Here is a 9,961-nt window from a genome sequence, read left to right as displayed (position 1 = left end):
TCTAATTCTCAGGAAGTAGAAGCTTCACTTCTGATTCCAAAGCAACCAAACGCTGCACGGGTCTGCTCGTCCCCTCACTGTCCACTAGATGTCTCATTTCCCCTCCTCTTCTGCATTTATGACTCATTCTTTTTTATTTTTTTGGAATGAAAATACACGAAACAAAAATAAGTATAGTTTACATGGATCAGACTCGTGAGTTGCCTAATTTTGTTTAAATATTTCTTGCACACTTTCTGTAAATCACATAAACTTTATTTCATTTCTCAAATGTCACTGTGTTTGTCTCCCATATGATATATTTAACTGACATTTCTTATTCAAACAACCAATTATTTATAAAGGAAAATCCTGAATATTTACCTTTACCTTTTGCATACCACTGTATAACTAAATAACAAAGTCCTTTAACTGCAAACACTAACACAAGTACTTCTGGTGAGTTCCAGTTGTAGACTGAAGTAGGAATTTCTGATTTGAGAGGACATTCCATCAACTGGAACGTCTCCTCAAGTTGGATTTCCAACTCGGAAAGTCAGAGCAACCTCCCCATGTTAGATAAAAACTAACATTATTGTAATTTGTTTGGCAGAATAATTAACTGAATTCACCTTTTTTTAACACAACTTTGAGCCAACTCCCTGGGAAGTCAGAAATTAATAAAGCATTCAAACCACAAAACCATTTTTTTCTGTTCAGGAATGCAAGCAAATATAATATGACATCTTAAACACTAAATAATTAAAGGTCACATAGAGTGGTCCTGTTGCACATATATGTTAGTTATGGAGGTCTACTTACATACATTAACTTGTTTTTATGGTCAAAAACCTCCTAGTTGCTGTAAACTAGCCGATAGAAATCCTCTTTTCTGACACTCTTCTTCAGCCGCGATATTTCAGAGTGAACTTTCACCCCCAGAAGACAGAGTCTTGTGATTGGCCAGTACTATCCAGCACATCCGTTCTCAGAAGCGCAGCGCCCCCCTCTGGAACGGCGGATGCACTGCTCCTCATTATCAAAACATTGTTTTAACAGTGTTTAAAAATAGCTTCGTCACGACTCCCCGCCGCAGTCCCTTTTATGACTTTAAACCGGAGTCAGACCCAGAGTCAGAAGACACTGTTGCTCGTGAAACACCTCCACAACGGACGTTATTCTTCTTCTGCGGTTCAATGTACGTAACCGGATGTGCCCGGACTAGTGCCCGGAGCAGGACAATCGGTTGTTCAGGAGAACCGCTGCTTACGTAACTATTACGGGATTTTCAGTGATCTCGTTGAGCCCCGAGATTACAATAAAACACAACGTTCTCAGCAATGGCTGAACTGTTTGTTTCGAACCGTCAGGGCTTCATAAACAAGGTAATGACGCAGATACACACCAAAAAAACCAGCGATAATAGGAACTTCCGGTCTAGTTCCGCTTTAATGTTTTTGTAAAACGGTAAATCTCAAAGTTCATGGAAAACGATAATAATTATATTTTATCATTAAATAAAACGAATAATAATGATAGAAGTAGAAGTAGAAGTCCCGTCTGACAAATAGGAGTAGCGCACGGTGCTGGCAGGTCGTCAGGAATCAGATGCCTCTCGGTGGGAATCACTGGCCCTAATATCACACTCCATCACACTCTCAACACCCTGCAGCTTTCGACAGAGCTCTACCTTCCTCTCACTTCTCAAACGTTGCTGCAGTTACATGTGTTCTCTGAGAACACTCACTAAAGATCAACGTCAGTGAACTTTTGAACACTTTCATACCCCCTCAAAGTCTGCGCTTTGAGTGAGTCCGGCAGAGCGGCCGTCACGCTCGAGGCGATATACTCTGTCCTAGTGTTATTCCTCTGACACGGAGGATGTGCTGTTCTCAGAGTAATCTATGTGCAGAAACAACTGTCCCGCCTCAGCTCCTCTTGCTTGAGCTACAAAGAGGCCTCTGGTCCCTTCAGCAATCATGTTAAGGCTAATTTAACACAGTTAGAGATACAGGAGAATTTTCTTTTTTTTAGTCTGTTTCCATTTAGCACAGTCCATTTCCTTTCTTGGATTGATTTGCTTTCTTCCTCCCGTGGCACTGATGATTGTCTTACATAGACAGTATAGCTCACTGATTCACAAACAGATTTGTTTCTCTTCTCTCCTGTGAGTAAACACCAGCAACACCATCCTTTACCTCTCTGTTCTGAGGTTTGACAGAAATGAAATTTACAGTATGTCCCGATTGGAATCCACACGAGGGATTGGAGAATGTTGCAGCGTGGTAGCCATCTTCAATTTGTCAGCTCTTTTCTATTGTTTAAGGTAATTCACCACGTTACAGAAAAACAAAGCAATGGAGGAAATGGTCTCTGCCTTTTTCCAAATTGATCAGTTTCATGACGTCTGTAGAAGAGAGCCTAAAAAAATACCATAAAACAGCAGCAAAACAACAACGTGCAACATGAATTCACAATATCACAGCGTAACACACTCTAAAAACATCAGAAAAGTTAATAGAAAAAAACCTTTTAAGGTGAAGTAAGTAGTTTATAGTGCCATCTAGAGTAGAGGCTGACATTTACAACAAAGACCTGCTGCTCTGCTCACCCCCTCCCTTCCCTGAGCGCTACGGTATCCTCAGCTGGTCAAATGTCGTCCTCGTCGTCTTTCTCCGTGTCAGCAGATGAGGTTCGTGAGGCGAGGGAGAGGGCGAGCTACCGCGGCCGTAGCAGACGAAGCGGAGAGAGAGGAGGCGGGACTTCCGCTACAAGTACAGAGACGCTTGATTTGTTCTCTCGCGTTTGTCCTTACAGGCTCCGGTAGAAACATGGCGTCTCGCTGCTAACAGTGGCTATGCAACCGCGGCCCGCGACCATGTTATTTTACATGACTTTTTGAAACACTACGAAAATGAAACAAAAACTATTATACAGCGACTAGACAATGCAGGAGCACATAATATGTATAAAAAAGTGTATTTTGGGTTATATAAACCCATAAATACTACATAGTGTCCCTTTAAAACACATAACAACAAATGTCTTGTGATTGTCTTGTGAATAATACATTTTTCAACATTTCAACCCAAGACCTGGGTTTGCGACCCAGTCGGAACAAGGGACTTTATGCTTGGAGTTTGTATGTCTTCCTTGTGTGTGCGTGGGTTTTCTCCAGGTTCTCTGGTTTCCTCCCACACTCTAAATTGACCGTAGGTGTTAGTGTGGATGGTTGTTTGTCTCTATATGTGGCCCTGTGATTGGCACAACACCCCCCCGCGACCTTCATGTGGAGGATAAAGCGGTAGATGGATGGATGAATGGGGCCCACGGTTGGTGTAGTGGTTAGCACTCTTGCCTTTGCAGCAAGAAGACCCGGGTTCCTGGGTTCGAGCCCCGTTTGGGACAACTTCGGAACAAGGGCCTTTCTGCAAGGAGTTTGCATGTTCTCCCCCTGTGTGCGTGGGTTTTCCGGCTTCCTCCCACAGTCCAAAAATATGTGATATGGGGATTAGGTGAATTGGTCACTCTATATTGACCATAGGTGTGAGTGAATGGTTGTTTGTCCTGTGATGGACTGGCGAACTGTCCAGGGTGTACCCCGCCTATCGCCCAATGTCAGCTGAGATAGGCACAGCACCCCCCGCGACCCTCTGGTGGAGGATAAAGCGGTAGATGGATGGATGAATGGATAACAATTCCAGTACTGAGACCTGGCCAATTGTGTCCCTCCAATCAAACACATTTTTAAGTGGAAGCTATACAGCAACAAGACTAGTTGTTACTAGTACTAGAATAAAGTCTATATGTTGTCTTGTAAAAACCTTTACAGAGGTTCACAGGGTTCAAATATGCTGCTCTTCATCCTCCCCCAGCCTTAAAAGAAGTCTCTGAGTTGCTCACACTCTCCGGATTGTCCGTGGAGATGATTAGATAAGACAGTAGCTGTTGGTGGGATGTTGCCCAGCTGTAGCTGCCACTTTGCAGGCTGCAGGTTTTCGCCTTATCGTGCCCTCGGGTTATAGCCGTCGATGTCCAGGCCGAGCTGCAGCTGACAAACGGGCAGAATCAGCCTCCGTCTGCCAGGGATTTGAGCTCCTTTATTTATCCTCCCCTGACATGTCTCTCTGAGCATCTGTCTTTCTCTCAGCTTGTGCAGATGTGTGTGTGTGTGTGTGTGTGTGTGTGTGTGTGTGTGTGTGTGTGTGTGTGTGTGTGTGTGTGTGTGTGTGTGTGTGTGTGAGTGTGTGTGTGCGTGTGTGTTCTTGTACTTGCGCTATACTGAGGACCAGTGAGGGTTTTTAACCAACAAAGTGAGGACATTTTTACGGAGTGAGGACATTTTGGTCGGTCCTCACTTTGTTTTCATTTAAATCACTTACTTATGTTGCTATAACATGCTATACTCTGTTTGTCAAAAAAAAAAAAAAATTACAATTTTGGACGACATAGTATATAGTATGACTTTTTTTGTCAAATTTTGGACCAAACATTTTGCGTCAAATTTTTTTTCAAGTTTTGGACCAAACATTTTGGGTCCCATTTTTTTTTCAAATTTTGGACCAAAAATTTTGCGTCAATTTTTTTCTTCAAATTTTTGAAACATTTTGGGTCAATTTTTTTTTTCAAATTTTGGACCAAAAATTTTGCGTACATTTTTTTTTCAAATTTTGGACCAAACATTTTGGGTCAAATTTTTTTTTTTAAATTTTGGACCAAAAATTTTGCATCAATTTTTTTTTCAAATTTTGGACCAAACATTTTGGGTCAAATTTTTTTTCACATTTTGGATGACAGTATGGTATGACGTTTTTGTCAAATTTTGGGTCAAATTTTTTTTTCAAATTTTGGACCAAACATTTTGGGTCAAATTTTAGTAGATGTCATTCATGAAGTAGATATGTGCAATTGTGTTGATTTATAAAGTGGAAATGCTGGTCCTCACTTTGTCACTTCTTTTACCCGGTCCTCAGTATGCAGCAAGTACAAGAATGTGTGTGTGTGTGTGTACGCCTCAATATCTGCTACATTGCGCTGTTTGTACTGGAGTCATGAGACACCTGTAGACACTTCTCACGTTACTTCCTGCACTGAGGGTATAGCACAAGCGTCTAAATGATATTTTCTTTATGAAATGTGTATTTTTAGAAGAACAGAATGCTTAATTTAAATGTAAATAATGAAATAATATCAATATTCTTATCTTTAAACAAAGTATTGTTAAGACAGTATCACAAGTCACTGTGATACATGTATTACTAAACAAATTAATTGGACCACCACTCAATGTCAGTGGCTTTAATAACAGCATTGTGATCGTCATTTTACTTTTGTTTTTATGCTCAAATATAATTATTGTTGTTATCCATGAACTTTTAAATGTACTGTTTTACAATAAATAGTAAAGCACATTATTATTTCTTGGTTAAGATGTCAAATTAACAGTTTACTTGCATTCCTGAACAGAAACATAAGTTTTAGTGGTTTGAATGTTATGTTTGAGTGAGTGAGTCGGTTCATACTTGGTTATAAAAGGTGAATTCAGTTTGTTATTTGCCAGATAAATAACACAACATTTTTTACTTTTAAACAAGTCTCTTTTAGAAAGATTCTAAAAATATATGTTTTCCCATTTTTATCACAGTTGGTCTATACATTTGGTCTTTTTTATTTGACTTAAAGACCATTGACGATAATTTGCATTCAGTGAAATGTATATAATGAGTGTAAATTTGGCAACATGACCTATAGAAAATGAAGTTTAATCTCTTCAACAGAAAAAAATAAAAATAAATCAGTCGCTGTTTATCGTTGAACAAAAATATAAATCAAAACCACATCAGTAGATAAAGTGACATGGGAGACTCAGGGTTTTTATTATTGTAAATTAGAAAAATATAACTCAATACATTTGTTCCCAGTTTAGTGGTGAGCATAATAAATACATAAATAAGTGTATAAAGACATAAACAAAACATACAGTTCAATATGTTCACGTTATTAAAGGGGAAGTAAGTAGTTTATAGTGACATCTAGAGGAGAGGCTGAAATTTACAACAAAGACCTGCTGCTCTGCTCACCCCCTCCCTTCCCTGAGCGCTACAGTATCCTCAGCTGGTCAAATGTCGTCCTCGTCGTCTTTCTCCGTGTCAGCAGATGAGGTTCGTGAGGTGAGGGAGAGGGCGAGCTTCCGCGGCCGTAGCAGACGAAGCGGAGAGAGAGGAGGCGGGACTTCCGCTACAAGTAAAGAGACGCTTGATTTGTTCTCCCGCGTTTGTCCTTACAGGCTCCGGTAGAAACATGGCGTCTCGCTGCTAACAGTGGCTATGCAACCGCGGCCCGCGACCATGTTATTTTACATGACTTTTTGAAACACTACGAAAATGAAACAAAGAATATTATACAGCGACTAGACAATGCAGGAGCACATAATATGTATAAAAAGTGGATTTTGGGTTATATAAACCCTTAAATACTACACATTGTCCCTTTAAGTATTTATAATCACCATACTACTGAATTATTACACAGCAGGGATTGAGCCACACGTCCACAATTGAATTATTCTTATTTTTGTCACATCTATGGCCAAACTAATACAGACAGAGCTCTTTAATAATAGAGATCATTTTGTTGAAGAAAGATTTAATTTGTTCTGTGATGAGTTAAGTGTTTATCGAGCCGGACGTTAGTCCATGCCATCTGTTTACTTTTGTATTGGAATAACATTATACTTATAATGCACATTTATATTCATGCTATGTCATGTTTTTCTATTATCACTGATTGTGGTAACACGTTCTAATTAATTTAATTAATTACTACATGTAACGCATTAATTTTAGACACAAATGAGCTGCGGGCTATTATGCTGGATTGATTTGTTTCCTTTCAAACATTTCTTTCTTTTCATTTGTGGGCGAAATGATATTCTTTCCTGTTGCTTAAGAATGTCAAAAATTACATTTCCGATCGCTGTTAACAGTGAAAGAGCTGCAGTTACTTTTTTTGTTATCTGTGGTTTTTGACAAGCAGATGTTGGTTTGAGGGTTTTTCATTGGTGTTTATGATGGTTTTAGTCAGGCAGTGCAGAGCCGTGCCAGGCAGGCTGTGAACACAACAGTGCCAGCCCTGTCAAGTCATAGTTGTTGTCGTTTTTATTCTGGAATAATTCGTCCTGAATGTAGAAATCACAATAATAAATAGAGCGGAGGAGAAAGTGGAATATAATACACAAACACGATGGAACAAAGAACAGTGTTGTTTGTAAACATACCTGAGGATGAGTCAGAGGAAAATATGAATACTGATTTCACTTTCATAGACTGTTGTTTTCTCTTTATCTGACGTCTGACCTTGGAGGATAAATCTCATCTCATAAGCAACACCTCTGGGCTGTGTATTCATTACAAGGGTGAAACGTGGAGCTGCTCTCAGACAAAAAAACCTTATCGGACCAGAATATTTTACTATTGCTGGACAATAACAACAAGAGCAACAACAGCTTAAAATAAAACAGAATGAAATGAAAGCGATGATGATGTGTTGGCGATTAAAGGGACACATCTGGTCTGGACACTTTGGACTCATGTTCAACACAGATTAAAGGTGAAGTAAGTAGTTTATAGTGCCATCTAGAGGAGAGACTGAAATTTACAACAAAGACCTGCTGCTCTGCTCACCCCCTCCCTTCCCTGAGCGCTACGGTATCCTCAGCTGGTCAAATGTCGTCCTCGTCGTCTTTCTCCGTGTCAGCAGATGAGGTTCGTGAGGCGAGGGAGAGGGCGGAGCTACCGCGGCCGTAGCAGACGAAGCGGAGAGAGAGGAGGCGGGACTTCAGCTACAAGTAAAGAGACGCTTGTTTTGTTCTCTCGCGTTTGTCCTTACAGGCTCCGGTAGAAACATGGCGTCTCGCTGCTAACAGTGGCTATGCAACCGCGGCCCGCGACCATGTTATTTTACATGACTTTTTGAAACACTACGAAAATGAAACAAAAACTATTATACAGCGACTAGACAATGCAGGAGCACATAATATGTATAAAAAAGTGGATTTTGGGTTATATAAACCCATAAGTACTACACAGTGTCCCTTTAAGTGCTAATGTGAGGGATTAATGGTCCATCACTTGTTTCAGTCAATTCAATTAATGATTCGGATTGCTTCAATAATTAAATGATTGATTGTCATCATAAGAATAAAGCTAACTAAAGTTTCTTGCAACACAGTCACCATTTTCTTCGCACCTGCTTCCTAACGAGATCATTTGTGTGCTGTTCCCTGATGTTAATGATAATATTATTCCGTTGAGCAGCCGTTATTTTATGATTATCTTGCTGTTAGGGCTGCAACGATTATTCGTTTTTTAATCGATTACTAATTTAAAGCGGAACTAGACCGGAAGTTCCTATTATCGCTGTTTTTTTTGGTGTGTATCTGCGTCATTACCTTGTTTATGAAGCCTGACGGTTCGAAACAAACAGTTCAGCCATTGCTGAGAACGTTGTGTTTTATTGTAATCTCGGGGCTCAACGAGATCACTGAAAATCCCGTAATAGTTACGTAAGCAGCGGTTCTCCTGAACAACCGATCGTCCTGCTCCGGGCACTAGTCCGGGCACATCCTGTGGCGTACATTGAACCGCAGAAGAAGAATAACGTCCGTTGTGGAGGTGTTTCACGAGCAACAGTGTCTTCTGACTCTGGGTCTGACTCCGGTTTAAAGTCATAAAAGGGACTGCGGCGGGGAGTCGTGACGAAGCTATTTTTAAACACTGTTAAAACAATGTTTTGATCATGAGGAGCAGTGCATCCACCGTTCCAGAGGGGGGCGCTGTGCTTCTGAGAACGGATGTGCTGGATATTACTGGCCAATCACCAGACTGTCTTCTGGGGGTGAAAGTTCACTCTGAAATCTCGCAGCAGAAAAACACCGTCAGAAAAGAGGATTTCTATCGACTAGTTTACAGCAACTAGGAGGTTTTTGACCATAAAAACAAGTTAATATATGTAAGTAGACCTCCATAACTAACATTTATGTGCAACAGGACCACTCTATGTGAGCTTTAAGCGCTAATGTGAGGGATTAATGGTCCATCACTTCTTTCAGTCAATTCAATTAATGATTCGGATTGCTTCAATAATTAAATGATTGATTGTCATCATAAGAATAAAGCTAACTAAAGTTTCTTGCAACATAGTCACCATTTTCTTCGCACCTGCTTCCTAACGAGATCATTTGTGTGTTGTTCCGTGATGTTAATGATAATATTATTCCGTTGAGCGGCCATTATTTTATGATTATCTTGCTGTTAGGGCTGCAACGATTATTCGTTTTTTAATCGATTACTAATTTAATCTCTGACTACATTCTTTTCTCGGCTAGTGTAAGTTTGTTTCTAGGCAGGGGTCACCACCTGGTAGTCACTTCACTTCACCTCACTTGCATATATGATCACTCAGTAAAATATAATTGATATTGGTTATAAAAACTGATACTTGTTAGGAGTCAGCACTAGAATTAATGTGTATGCAATTGAATGCATAATATTAATTTTTTAAATGGTAAAATAAAAGGTAGCACTCGGTCTCAAAATGGTTGGTGACCCCTGGTTTCTAGGTTATTATAATTTACAAAAATACGAATGAAATAAGGAAAACCCGACGACGACCCGATTCAGTCAATCACAATCCTAAACAAACTTATTCTTGAATGTCAGCAGTGTAGTGTATCTTCTTCTGGATCAGGTCTCTGTTGTACAGGATTAAGAGGTTTGGAAACTGAATGAAAAATATTCCTGAGACATGTTAAATTCTTTTATTTCCCCACAGTAGCTCACAATAACTGAAAAATACTGGGAATTGTTTTGATTTGATTTGATTTTTGTTCCCCGAAGAAATGACCCCGCTAGAAGTTTAGAGAATCGAGAATCAACTGATTTTATGGATAAAGAGTGCGTTGATCACTTGGCTAACTCCGTTT

Source organism: Microchirus variegatus, assembly GCF_963457635.1.
Source record: "Microchirus variegatus genome assembly, chromosome: 4".
Classification (NCBI taxonomy): Eukaryota; Metazoa; Chordata; class Actinopteri; order Pleuronectiformes; family Soleidae; genus Microchirus; species Microchirus variegatus.
The sequence above is the reverse complement of the archived record's forward strand: the minus strand, read 5'-3'. Positions refer to the sequence as shown.